The sequence below is a fragment of the Dermochelys coriacea genome, chromosome 22, assembly GCF_009764565.3.
Source record: "Dermochelys coriacea isolate rDerCor1 chromosome 22, rDerCor1.pri.v4, whole genome shotgun sequence".
Lineage (NCBI taxonomy): Eukaryota > Metazoa > Chordata > Testudines > Dermochelyidae > Dermochelys > Dermochelys coriacea.
Window position 1 is genome coordinate 15,556,562 of NC_050089.1, and position 14,757 is coordinate 15,571,318.

The 14,757-nt window shown below is 43.7% G+C and overlaps 1 long non-coding RNA gene and 1 pseudogene across 1 annotated transcript; both read right to left on the reverse strand.

Annotated features, from left to right (window-relative positions):
* Positions 1–1,580: 1,580 nt before the first annotated feature.
* On the reverse strand, positions 1,581–13,067 carry LOC119846589 (annotated as a pseudogene).
* Positions 4,148–11,042, reverse strand: LOC122457195. Its single transcript, XR_006276604.1, has 3 exons — positions 10,944–11,042; positions 6,551–6,712; positions 4,148–5,394 (listed from the first exon to the last, which is right to left on the reverse strand). It is a non-coding gene; the product is annotated as an uncharacterized LOC122457195 (long non-coding RNA).
* Positions 13,068–14,757: the final 1,690 nt, after the last annotated feature.

A 14,757-nucleotide genomic window follows, 5' to 3' on the forward strand; every position in this document is an offset into this window, starting at 1 on the left:
GCCCTGCCTAGGATTTCTGCTTTTGGTCCCACAGGTGAAAAAACCCATCTTTAGAATCTCAAAAAAAAAGTTTGGTGCTAAAAATAGCCAAGAGTTAAGTGGAAAAGGAGCAGCAGGAGAAGCATATTCTTATTTTAGCCAAACCCATTCATTATCATGCTCCAATAAGTACCTGTTCTATTGTCACTCAAGTTTAGAATGGCAATATTTCAGGTTTTCAGAGCAATGGAGGAGAACTACCTACTTTGTTCTGGGTCAGATCCATTGTGGTTCTTTATTCACTTCTCTAGAAAGGCTGTGAGGATGCTTGTTTATACATTGTGACCAATCTCCTCTCTTTCAAAGGCTACCGCTAATGTTAGAAAGAGAAGATAATAACCACTAATTCTTCCAGCCAGTCTGAATCTTAGAACTGGTGAAGACAATTGCTTAACAGACGCCTCCTGCTGCAAGACAAGCCCAAGAAAGAAACCAACAGAACTCCACTGGCCATCACATACAGTCCTCAGCTAAAACCTCTCCAATGTATCATTAGTGATCTACAACCCATCCTGGAAAAGATCCCTCACTTTCACAGGCCTTGGGAGGCAGGCCAGTCCTCGCGCACAGACAACCCACCAGCCTGACGCATATTCTCACCAGCAACGACACACCGCACCATAGTAACTCTAATTCAGGAACCAATCCATGCAACAAACCTCGATGCCAACTCTGCCCACATATCTATACCAGCAACACCATCACAGGACCTAACCAGATCAGCCACACCATCACCGGTTCATTCACCTGCACGTCCACCAATGTAATCTACGCCATCATGTGCCAGCAATGCCCCTCTGCTCTGTATGTCGGCCAAACTGGACAGTCCCTACGTAAAAGAATAAATGGACACAAATCATATATTAGGAATGGCAATATACAAAAACCTGTAGGAGAACACTTCAACCTCCCTGGACACACAATAGCAGATTTAAAGCTAGCCATCTGCAGCAAAAAAACTTCAGGACCAGACTTCAAAGAGAAACTGCTGAGCTTCAATTCATTTGCAAATTTGACACCATCAGCTCAGGATTAAACAAAGACTGTGAATGGCTAGCCAATTACAAAAGCAGTTTCTCCTCCCTTGGGGTTCAAACCTCAGCTGCTCATCATGAGGAGGGCCTCATCCTCCCTGATGAACTGACCTCGTTATCCCTAGCCTGATTCTTGCTTGAATATTTATACCTGCCTCTGGAAATTTCCACTCCATGCATCCGATGAAGTGGGTATTCACCCACGAAAGCTCATGCTCCAATACGGCTGTTAGTCTATAAGGTGCCGCAGGACTCTCTGCCACTTTTACAGATCCAGACTAACACGGCTACCCCTCTGATACTTAACATTTTTTGAAATTGTGATGATTTTTAATTGATTTTTTTTTAAATTAAATTTTAACAAACTTTTCCCTATTTTTTTTATTAACTGATTTTTTGGGAGGACCAGGGGGGATTGGTGAAATTTCCCTTTGTCCTCCCAACCAGCTCTAATCAAGTGCTTTATTCTCAAGTTATAGCCTGTTTTTCATTTTAGATAAATAGCAGCTAACACGTGTACATTAAAAACACATTGATTTGGTTTCCAATCACATGATCTGGTGGGTGAATTTTGTGGCATATGCTATAGTCATAGACCAGGCATTAATAATACCCACCTTAAGACCCTGAAAAATGTCTGTCATTGCCATATATTGGACATATTCATGAATGTCACTGAATTGCTCCCTGTCTATGTGCATCTCCCTGATATTTTCTGCTTTGATGATTACTTTTGTGTCTGGGCATTGAAGTAAAAGGTGTGGGATGGCTTTGTGAACACTGATCACCCTCCTGATGAAAGCATCAATAGGGAAGGGTCTAAAGTGCAGGCCCAGCGTTATGGCCATGTCTTTCTGTCCCACTAGCCTGTGGATTTCATGTGTGATGTAGTCATCTTTTTATAAAAAAGAATGAGAAAGACACACAAAGGGGTACCCCTGATTCTCTCACAGAATTTGAATGTTCCTCTCCTTCTTTATTGCCACATGGGTCTTGAACCATCCATTCCAGTGGTGATCAAAGACCTTCAGAGAGCTAACAAAGGAGAAAGGGGCGGAACTTTAAACTACTGATTTTGTCACCATTTCCCTCATTTTAAAGAATGGATTCACTCCTTGCGCAGAGGGCCAGCTTAAGGCTTGTATGCACCAGTTAAACACAAAACTCCCATTGATTCCAAGGGGCCAGGATTTTAAGCACAGGGAAGAATTCACCCATGCCCTGGAGGGGTTGGCCTCTCTGTGCAGACCTCAAATAGAATTTCCTTGAACCTTGGATGGGTAAGCAGTAGAATTCTATTATTATTATTATTATTCATCATCATGTTTTACAGCGCTGCCTAAGAGCCAGCAAAGAACAAGATCCCATCGTGCAGTACAAACACAGAATCTCAGACAGTCCCTGAAGGGTGTTTGTGAGTCTGTGATCTATCATGCACACGGTTCTGAGGAAGTGTGGCCCTACCCATGTCCCATTTTACCCCTTATTCCCCCGCCCTCCAGTGCAGCAGTTTCAGCTTTGGCTGGTTGTGAAGCTGCTCCTACCAGCTGGAGTCTCCAGCTGATACTGTTTCAGACCGGCACTGTAGTACTGCAGGAGTTCCCTATTTTTCCATCTAGCATTGTATTGCACTGTAACACTGCAGGAGATCCTCCTTCTGGCTTCCCTTTCCACTTTGAACATTGATTCTCCTAGTCATTAAATGTCATGAACTGTATCGAGAATTTACTACCAATTGATCATCCTTAATTTAAGGCAAGCTACAAGGCAACAGAATGGAACAATGTAGCCTTCAAGTACATCATGTAAGGGCAAATGGTTTAAGAAACTCATCGATACCAGTTAGAAAGCTACAAATTTCAGGGGGTGAAAGGAGAGGCCAAAGAGACCTGAATGCTACTAAAATTTTAGTATGAGTTTTGAAATTAACATCTAGGAAGAATGTACTCATCGTGCCTTCAAATCCCTTCTTAAAACTCCCTTTTGCTGCGATGCCTACCAAAAAACTTAGCATACCAGTAGTCTAGAGATTGTTGAGATCACTGCCTGCCATATATGACCTGTTTACTTGGGCTTCCCCACCACTCAGTCTCTATCCATCTATTGTCTCTTAGATTGTAAGCTCTTTTGGGGCAGGAATTGCCTTTGTGTGTGTGGGTGTACAGCACCTGTGTCACAGTTCAGGGAAACTTATATGGTACGGCAAGAGCATCCACACTCAGGCTTCCAACTGTTGCCTCTCTTGGATGGAGACCCACATCTCTCCCTTTTGATCAGGGTGCATCCAGGCTGAACCGTTCCCTGCCTTCACTGGATTATTCTCAGCAAGAGACTCTGCTTAAGGAGGCCTATTTCCCTTCCCTTCAGAGACTAACAGAGTAATCACCCATGTTATAAGGTACCACACACTTCCCATATAAGCCTATTTTATTCTTAAGGTAAAAGCACTGCAGAGAAAATATATAAAAACAATGAAAGAACACAGTACATGCCTGCTTACAAGTTTACTAGAGCTCACCCAACTCTAACCTGGGCTTTGGCAGGAGCAGTCCTTCTAAGCCCCACTCAAGGGGCTTCCTTGTGGGTTCAAGTTCCTCACAGCTTCAGCTCTGAACAAGCACCCTCACAGATTGAGTTCCCCTTCATACAGTTCTGGGGTCTTTCAGCTGGGGCATCCAAGAACAGATCATTAGCATGCAATTGGTTTTCCTCCCCAGGGCATAGATTCAAAAAGGATGGATTTGAAGTGTGTCATTTGCATTCCCCTCACCTCAAGACACTTCCTAGGGAATCTACCTTATATGCATTTCCCCAAAAAGTCCTTTACGGATCCTAACATTTACATTAGTCAAGTCCCTAGAAAAGTTACATACACTCCACAACAGTTCAAACAATTGTATTTTTAATACAATGGACCCAAAGCTATTTTACCTAGTTCACCAGGTTTAACATGATTCAGCAAAGTTTATCTTAACTCCATAACGTTTGTCCTGGACATTGCAACATATGGCCAGCCTGTCACTCCTAGAACAATGGGTCCTGCTCCATAACCAGGGCTCCTAGTTGCTACCTCAACACGAATAACAATTATAATAATCCTCCACTTCTAGATTGGCCTCAGTGAAACTACACTTATTTACACCAGCGGAAGACCTGATCTTTGTGCTAGAACGCTGTTGGATTGGGTCAGAAAAGTGACGTTTTAAAAACGGTTGTGCCTTTTTCAGCACAACTGTGCTACGCGTTTCTTATGTTACTGACAAAAACAAGCTTTTACTAGCATTAGCAAGACCTGCACTACCTTTCACATCATCAGAGCTGTCAGCTAAGTTCTAACTGAAGAATCTCTATCACTGGTGATGAGCAAGGTAGCTTTGCAAATCCCAGGCTCAGCTCACATATCTGGTCCGAAAAAAAAAAATCTTTTGACATATGAACAGAGTAAATATTATGTGAAAATCACTGAAAGAAAATATATGTGGAGCCCCATCCTGTCATTTTTCAGAGGAGATCAGCACTTTAGAGTGATGCAACATGCACTATTGCAACACAAGGTGCTGACTTGCAACTCCTGGAATAACAAGAGAACAGGGAAAGACTGTCAGCTTAACTTCCCATGCAGAACAAAAACCTGTCACTTATATGCTAATGCTGAGTAAGCAGCATATGTTTTACGGACTGGACTTTTATGAGAGCCTGCATTGACTTACATGAATTAAACTAAAAATGGCTTTTCATATATCACTTTCCTCATGCATATATATAACAACATAAATGTGATCTAAGCACAGGAAGCAAAAGTCAGATTATTTCTATCTGGGTGATATTCTTCATTTTAATGAGACATCTGGGATTATTCCCCTACATGCACAATTCCTATTAACATTTATACAGACACTGACTGGACAACCGATGCTGTTACTAGGAAATTTAAATCAGAACAGAATTTGGGGTCTAGGTAGCCATGTTCAATATAGACCATTCTAAGTGGCTGTCATGAAGCATTTCATTTCTGAAGGTAGCTAGAATGACACTGCTGATTCCCCTAACCCAACAAAATCTGTCCGCCAAAAGTCAGGTCTTTTCAATACATCAACTTTAATGTCCAAATCAGCCATCCTTTGCAGGCAATATAGCTTCAAAAACGGTCTGAAGAGTTGGGAAACGGTGGTAAGTCTCTAGCCCTTTGTTCTTCCTCTAAAATCTGCCACTCGTGAGCAGGAGGCAAGTGTGCACAGTGTTCAAGGCAGTCTTCTGTAGCTGCTTCCTGTGCTTAAGAGGCAAATCTGGAAAGGGCATCTCCCATAGGACTGATGTTCTGCTGCAAAGAGTGGAAAAAGTCAAGCACAAATTCCCCTAATTGGTCAGCTTTGCAGGATTAGCAGGGGTCTGAGCATCCTTGAAGTCTGGTCTCTGTGTAAGAAGAACCAGTGATACACAGGTTTGCTGGAATAACAGGGCTATGTTTCAGGAGCAACCTGTATGGGGAGCTGCTTTGTGGGAACTAAGGCCTGGAAGAATCATAGAATCATAGAATCATAGAATATCAGGGTTGGAAGGGACCCCAGAAGGTCATCTAGTCCAACCCCCTGCTCAAAGCAGGACCAAGTCCCAGTTAAATCATCCCAGCTAGGGCTTTGTCAAGCCTGACCTTAAAAACCTCTAAGGAAGGAGATTCTACCACCTCCCTAGGTAACGCATTCCAGTGTTTCACCACCCTCTTAGTGAAAAAGTTTTTCCTAATATCCAATCTAAACCTCCCCCATTGCAACTTGAGACCATTACTCCTCGTTCTGTCATCTGCTACCATTGAGAACAGTCTAGAGCCATCCTCTTTGAAACCCCCTTTCAGGTAGTTGAAAGCAGCTATCAAATCCCCCCTCATTCTTCTCTTCTGCAGACTAAACAATCCCAGCTCCCTCAGCCTCTCCTCATAAGTCATGTGCTCTAGACCCCTAATCATTTTCGTTGCCCTTCGTTGTACTCTTTCCAATTTATCCACATCCTTCCTGTAGTGTGGGGCCCAAAACTGGACACAGTACTCCAGATGAGGCCTCACCAGTGTCGAATAGAGGGGAACGATCACGTCCCTCGATCTGCTCGCTATGCCCCTACTTATACAACCCAAAATGCCATTGGCCTTCTTGGCAACAAGGGCACACTGCTGACTCATATCCAGCTTCTCGTCCACTGTCACCCCTAGGTCCTTTTCCGCAGAACTGCTGCCGAGCCATTCGGTCCCTAGTCTGTAGCGGTGCATTGGATTCTTCCATCCTAAGTGCAGGACCCTGCATTTATCCTTATTGAACCTCATTAGATTTCTTTTGGCCCAATCCTCCAATTTGTCTAGGTCCTTCTGTATCCTATCCCTCCCCTCCAGCGTATCTACCACTCCTCCCAGTTTAGTATCATCCGCAAATTTGCTGAGAGTGCAATCCAGAAGAAGGGATGAAACTGAGATACACTTTCACACCTACCTTAGGAAGGACCCAGGCCTGGAATTAGAAGGCTCAGGTCAGGATTGAGGTGCTCTGGCTAAGTAAGGTGGCTTTCACATCAGCTGCTTACTTGATATATCGCTCTAGGCAGTGCCATCACTCAGTCCCTCATTTTAATGAGCCTCCTAGTCACATAATGAGCTGTAATGAAAAACCCTTTGACAAAGAGCTCTGCTTCTCCTACCAGAGAATTTGAGTAAATGGTTCTATTGCCCACCGTGCTGGAGGGGACATAAATGAATCAATCTTAATGGACCAAAAGCTGCTCTCATCGAATCTATATTTACTGTAGTGTTATCTTATTGATTCCAGAGGAATTATTTAAGCTCAGTACCAATGTGGACACAATAACAAATGGATATAAACTGGTCATTGGAAAGTTTAGACATCAGAGGAGTGAAGTTTTGGAATAGCCTTCCAAGGGAAGCAGTGGGGGCAAAACATCTATCTGGCTTTAAGATTAAACTCGATAAGTTTATGGAGAAGATGGTATGATGGGATAATGGGATTTTGGTAATTAATTGATCTTTAAATATTCGTGGCAAATAGGCCTAATGGCCTGTGATGGGATGTTAGATGGGGTGGGATCTGAGTTACTACAGAAAATTCTTTCCTGGGTATCTGGCTGGTGAATCTTGCCCATATGCTCAGGGTTTGGCTGATCGCCATATTTGGGGTTAGGAAGGAATTTTCCTCCAGAGCAGATTGGAAGAGGCCCTGGAGGTTTTTCGCCTTCCTCTGTCGCATGGGGCATGGGTCACTTGTTGGAGGATTCTCTGTTCCTTGAAGTCTTTAAACCACGATTTGAGGACTTCAATAGCTCAGACATAGGTGAGGTTTTTCACAGGAGTGGGTGGGTGAGATTCTATAGCCTGCGTTGTGCAGGAGGTCGGACTAGATGATCATAATGGTCCCTTCTGACCTTAGTATCTATGAATCTATGTAAACGAGATCAGAATCAGCCCCAATAAGTTTTTGCTTCCTTTAACCCTGCATGAAGGGAAAGCGGGTGTCAATGCATTTCACTCGCCCTTAGCATAATAAATTCCTCAGAACGGGCTCATCTTTAGGACTTCTCTGTAAAGGGCCGGGTAAACCTCTTATGTGCAATATGGTAGCATCCAGAGGCCCCAATTTGGAGCAGGTCCCCATTTTTATGGATACCATACAAACATACAAGACAGTGTCTGCCTCAAAGAGCTTATGGTCTAAATGAAGTCAAGCCATGGCTCAGGGAATGCCATGGCAAGAGGGCTGGTTAAAAAATAAGGGTGCATAGATGAGCCGGCTTTACTTTTTATTCTTGCTTGTTTGATTTCTGTATGAATCGAACAGGAGATTTTAAATGAGCCAACAAGCCACACTTCACTGGCATCATTAAGCAGTTTAACTACAGGCAATATGGTAGAGGTAGAGCTAGAGCTACGGTAATAGTTCCTTTAGAAATGAACTAATATTTGGCTTTTTACTCCATGTTCTTGCTGGTCCCTCATGAGTTTCTCTGGGAATTTTCCTTGTTTTACCATTGAAAGCAGCAGGACTCGAGAAACTCCCCTCCTACTTCTGTATTCGTGTCTGTTCTCTGTATATTGGGAGAGCAATCATGGCTGATGGGAGGGAGGGAGAGAGACTCTTGTGTTAAATCTCTCAAGAGCCTCACAAAAAGAAAAGGAGTACTTGTGGCACCTTAGAGACTAACAAATTTATTAGAGCATAAGCTTTCGTGAGCTACAGCTCACTTCATCGGATGCATTTGGTGGAAAAAACAGAGGAGAGATTTATATACACACACACAGAGAACATGAAACAATGGGTTTATCATACACACTGTAAGGAGAGTGATCACTTAAGATAAGCCATCACCAACAGCAGGGGGGGGAAGGAGGAAAACCTTTCATGGTGTCAAGCAGGTAGGCTAATTCCAGCAGTTAACAAGAATATCAGAGGAACAGTGGGGGGTGGGGTGGGAGGGAGAAATACCATGGGGAAATAGTTTTACTTTGTGTAATGACTCATCCATTCCCAGTCTCTATTCAAGCCTAAGTTAATTGTATCCAGTTTGCAAATTAATTCCAATTCAGCAGTCTCTCGTTGGAGTCTGTTTTTGAAGCTTTTTTGTTGAAGTATAGCCACTCTTAGGTCTGTGATCGAGTGACCAGAGAGATTGAAGTGTTCTCCAACTGGTTTTTGAATGTTATAATTCTTGACGTCTGATTTGTGTCCATTCATTCTTTTACGTAGAGACTGTCCAGTTTGGCCAATGTACATGGCAGAGGGGCATTGCTGGCACATGATGGCATATATCACATTGGTAGATGCGCAGGTGAACGAGCCTCTGATAGTGTGGCTGATGTGATTAGGCCCTATGATGGTATCCCCTGAATAGATATGTGGACAGAGTTGGCAACGGGCTTTGTTGCAAGGATAGGTTCCTGGGTTAGTGGTTCTGTTGTGTGGTGTGTGGTTGCTGGTGAGTATTTGCTTCAGATTGGGGGGCTGTCTGTAAGCAAGGACTGGTCTGTCTCCCAAGATCTGAGAGAGCGATGGCTCGTCCTTCAGGATAGGTTGTAGATCCTTGATGATGCGTTGGAGGGGTTTTAGTTGGGGGCTGAAGGTGATGGCTAGTGGCGTTCTGTTGTTTTCTTTGTTGGGCCTGTCCTGTAGTAGGTGACTTCTGGGTACTCTTCTGGCTCTGTCAATCTGTTTCTTCACTTCAGCAGGTGGGTACTGTAGTTGTAGGAATGCATGATAGAGATCTTGTAGGTGTTTGTCTCTGTCTGAGGGGTTGGAGCAAATGCGGTTATATCGTAGCGCTTGGCTGTAGACAATGGATCGAGTGGTATGATCTGGATGAAAGCTAGAGGCATGTAGGTAGGAATAGCGGTCAGTAGGTTTCCGATATAGGGTGGTGTTTATGTGACCATCGCTTATTAGCACCGTAGTGTCCAGGAAGTGGATCTCTTGTGTGGACTGGTCCAGGCTGAGGTTGATGGTGGGATGGAAATTGTTGAAATCATGGTGGAATTCCTCAAGAGCTTCTTTTCCATGGGTCCAGATGATGAAGATGTCATCAATGTAGCGCAAGTAGAGTAGGGGCATTAGGGAACGAGAGCTGAGGAAGCGTTGTTCTAAGTCAGCCATAAAAATGTTGGCATACTGTGGGGCCATGCGGGTACCCATCGCAGTGCCGCTGATTTGAAGGTATACATTGTCACCAAATGTGAAATAGTTATGGGTCAGGAAGTGATCACTCTCCTTACAGTGTGTATGATAAACCCATTGTTTCATATTCTCTGTGTGTGTGTATATAAATCTCTCCTCTGTTTTTTCCACCAAATGCATCCGATGAAGTGAGCTGTAGCTCACGAAAGCTTATGCTCTAATAAATTTGTTAGTCTCTAAGGTGCCACAAGTACTCCTTTTCTTTTTGCGAATACAGACTAACACGGCTGCTACTCTGAATCAAGAGCCTCACAGTAGTCCTAGGGCATATAAGAGTTGGATAATATTCCTTTAAATATTTTGTGAGCCCTCTACTACCACTCCCTGTCTTCTAGGTTTTAGAAACCAGGCAAAGCACCAGTGTGTTTATGTGGCTAGGCCTCAGTAGCTTGCCTGTATTAAGTAAATGTGGTGATTTGGAACCCCTGTGTTTCCCTGCAGTTTCTACCTATTATGCTACATAAAGAGCAAAAGAGGCACAAATTCTACTCCTGAAAGTTGGTCTACCCACATGAGGCACCTCACAGGATGAAGCAGGACCTGAAATGCCTCTGATCTGAAGGAGCAAGCTAGAATGCTTTCATTTTTTTCCTCCTGCCTTTCCTTGCCACGCACCCTAACATGTTAGGCTGGTGAGAGAGAGAGGGTGCAGATTTCTTTATCCTAGCATTTAACAGTCCTTATCCCCAGCTGTTCTTTCTTGCCTGGCTCCCTTTCTTTAATTGGTGCAATTTTTCTACTGCAAGAGCTGTGTTCATTTTACCCACCCCACCTCCCAAAAAAAAAAAAAGTGTGTGTGGAAGGCAGTCTAATTATAGACTAATTCCCCTCCAAAGAAGTGGGTCTATCAGAAAGGGGAGGGGCAGAGCAAAGCAAAGCAAAGTAAAGCTAAGTGCCCTATATAATTCTGGCCATGTTAGTAGCCAGTCCAAATTAGAACAGGGAAAGGCGGCTTGGGTTACTTATTTCAGGTTGTCTGAGGGCTGATTGAAATACTATACCTTTGCAGGTATTGTGAGTCTGGTGAGCTACAGGAGCCCTTTCCCCAGCTCTGAAAAATTCAGGAGGGTTCAGGGGAAGGTCTGACTCCTACCCAACTCAGTGAGCTGAGCAGACCCTGAAGAAACTGCTCCTAAGAGGGGAAACCTACCTCCTTGGGAGCACAGCCAGCGATCCAATGAGACTGCTTCCTTTCTTAGGACCCAGGATACAGCTGAATGGGCTGGGCATGGGAACAGGTGCCCCTCAGAGTGGCTGTGATTGGGGGAGAAGAGCTAGCAGAGAGCAGGTATCTGAGAGGCTGCTGTCCAGTGAGGTAGAGGAGCAGCAATGGGAGTAGGGATGCAAGACAGCTCCTCCATCTGTGTGTTAGGAGGAAAAAAACCCAGCACCTGCGGGGGAGCAGTGTAGGCTGAGGAGTGGAATAGACCCACATGTGCTGGAGAAGCTATCACAGCTCAGGTGAGGAAGAGCTTAGTGCAGAAGTAGCTGCTCCTAACACTATGGGGAAACTGGGGAGGGTTCTTAGGACTAGGCACATCCCTGGCAGCAGGAGCTGGCAGAATCTGAGTGGAGAGTAGATGTGTAATGGTTCTATAGCCATCAAACTGCAGTAGGAGGATTGTCTGGATGAGCCAGTCTTCTGGTGTCCCTTAAAGGGAGAGGAGCCCTGAATGAGCCAATGTGGGGCAACTGCAACTGACATTCCCCTCTGTAGTTCAGGGCACCCACAGATGTTGCCTTTCTGGGGCTGACCTGTGTATCTCTCCCTTCTGAGCAGGCTACTCCCAAGCTGTACAGTTCCCTACCTTCACTGTGTATTTCCCTATAAAGACAGGCTGCCTAAACAGGCCCGCTTGCTTTCTCTTCAGAGACTGATCACAGAGGGATTGCTGCAGATCTAAGTTACCACACAGCTCTTGCTAAGCAAGCCTACTTTTCTCTATAATGCTTTTCACCTGAAGAATAAACACAAAGAGAACCTACATGCATGCTAATACTCTTACCAGAGTTCAGCCCAGCTCAGACATGGGTTCTGGCAGGATAAATCCTTCAACAGCCCCCTCCACTCTAGGGGTTTCCTTGTGATAACAAATTCATCACACCTTCAGCTCAGAACAAGCACCCAGTCTGAGGCCTCAGTAGGCCAAGTGCTTCCAATTCTTCCCTAAGGATTGGGGCCCTCCATAGATCAGCAGTCTTGTCCATTTGCTGGATCATGAAGAGGACCCTGAACCAGTCTAAACACAGGTTATTTATCCAAGAGTCTCTGCTGGAGAATCCAGGTTGAACTAGTATATGCATCTCTCTCCAGGAAGTAGGCTCAGAGGCTGATATTGGGGGAGGTTCATTAGCATCCCCCATCCCTGCTGGAGAAGGTACATACAATGCTCCAATCCCACATACACATTTTGACAACAATATATCTCAAAGGCATTAATCCTAATTTGATAGATTTAGATGCCTAAGTACCTTTAATATCTGGCCCCAAGTCACTTTTGAAATAGGACTTAGGTTCCTAAATCAGGGGGCTCTTTTGAAAAGTTTACTCACTATGGTCCAGTTACTGGCTTTAAGATTCACGAATCGTTTCTCAGCCTTGATGAAGAGATATTCTGTGATCTCAGGAACCAGAAGAGAATGCAAATAGCTCAACAGCATGAGGTCTCCAGCAGGATTTCCAGAACAAAATGATTTCAAACTTTGAATAAGTTTTCAATTTCTGAACTGGCTCTCAAAACCCTTTGAGGTTTCCCCCATCCGTATCTCCTGCACTGTCAAAAGCCTCATTCCCACAGAATCTAAAACAGGATCTCCTAGCCCCACTCAGGCATTACCTATGGCCTCCATTTGCAAAGGGTTTAAAGGATTAGCTGCACTGATCTCACCAACTCCTAAACCCTCTCCAAGCCTTTGAAAATGCAGTGAATTATTTTCTAATATAAATACCTGTTAGAGGCCCTTTTTTCAAGATGCTGAGATATGAATCTGGCTTTTTGCTGTCTTCAGGTAGGTAAAAGCCACACAGGATACATTGTGAGGTTTAATACAGTAGAACGCCTCTTGATCTCTTTGGTCTAGCCATTGACCATTCAGCCTTTGTAGTTAGATTAAGACCACATTCAGTGTGAACAGCCAACGTTCCACCACCAATCAGGACCACGAAAGGTATTTTTTCATACCCTTTCTTCCGTGCTCTCTGCAGGGCAGAAACTGTCCTTTACTGGGGATGGATGAGCAAGAGGGAAGCTGCAACTCTGCCCTCCCAAAATCAAGTGAAATTAACCAATTGTTATAATCATCAATGTGTTCAGACACTCCAGCCTGGAGTTTAAAGAAATAGATCCTTGCTCTCAACAAATCTGTTTCATGTTTCTTCCTTTTGCCTTAGCAATCATACAGATTAACTCAATAGTGAAGAGGTTTCCAGTGCAGTAGGTGGTGATGTAGTTTAATATAACAGCCATGCTCTGCTTAGCATGTCGGAAAGAGATCTGAGATATTAGCCTATCCATTTTCTTGTGGACATCCTTTAGTTCCCGTTCTGTTCCCATCTGTCGGATTGCAGACTGCAATGCAGAATGTACCATACTTCCATGGCCAGTTCAGATTCCCATTGGACTTGATGGCAAAAACCTCTATTAACTTCAATGGCAGCAAGATTTACTTCCAAGCTTCTCTGTGACATTTCATGTTGACCTCTAAAGTTGGTAAGTTCAGGTGTGCAACAAGAAAAATAATTAGAATGAGAAATTATATTTGGAGGTCTCAAGGCCAGAAGGTGCTATGCTGATTATCTAGTCTGACCTCCTGGATAGCCCAGGCCAGAGTCCTTCATTCAGTTATTGCTGTAGTGGAGGGAATTTCTCTTTCTGCTCCAGCAGTAAATACTATTGAATGTAATAACTTGTAGTTGAACTAGAACATCTCTCTTAGGAAGATGTGTGGTATCTGTTTAGAGACTCCAAATGGTGGTGACTTTACCACTTCCCTGGATAAGTTGTTTCTGGATTTAATTACTCTCACTTTTATCTTTTTCCAGTTTGATTTTTTCTAATTTAATCTTCCAGGTAGAGGATCTTGCTACACCATTGTCTTCTAGTTTAAAGACCCCCTTCATATCAGATATGTTCTTCCTGTTTAGGTGCTTCTAAACTGTGTGATCAGTTCAGCTTTCTAGAAAAGAATAAAAGTGAGTCCTCATTGCTTTTATGAGCTATGCGCCTATTTATTCTTTCCTGAAAAATAGTAATGGTTTTAAATCAACATCACCAAAAGGATTCATTGGAATTAATTAAGCCACAGGTTCTCATCACTGAGGTTCCACTGTGAGATAATTGACCACAATGCAAGTTATTTATCATGTACTGAAGATGAAAGCACATAATGCCTTCAAGCTCACTTATCTCTCAGAGAAATAACCTGCATAGGGATTGTTGTGATCATAGCACATCATTAAAATGATTAAGCCAAGGTAAATATTTTGAAGTGCTAAAAATGTTTTCATGGTGTGCAAATATCCTGCCGAGTAACATGAGGGGCAATCAAAGATAAACCCTGACTGGTTCTTGTGAGCTTCTGACACATTGTACTCTGACTGTGGAATATCTCACCTTAGGCACGGGCGGAACACCAGGGAACACCCCGGTGCTAGGGCAGGCAGTGCTGAGCCTGACTCAAAACCACAGGGTGGTACAGGGGCACTGTGCTATGTGGGATTCACATGGCATGTAAAACTAAGGTTGTGAAGATAGACATTTCTATCAGCACAATGGGTAAAGTTTTCATTAGCACCTAAGTAATTTCGGAGCAATCTATGTCATTTCTCATCAAAACCAGACATGTTAATCCCAGTGTCCGTTTTAAATTCCAGTTTGCAAACTGGTCATTTTATTCTGTAATGTAACTCCCCGGTGTTTCAGTAGACCAGGGTGTTCTTCCATTCCTACCCTAACATGCTGTAT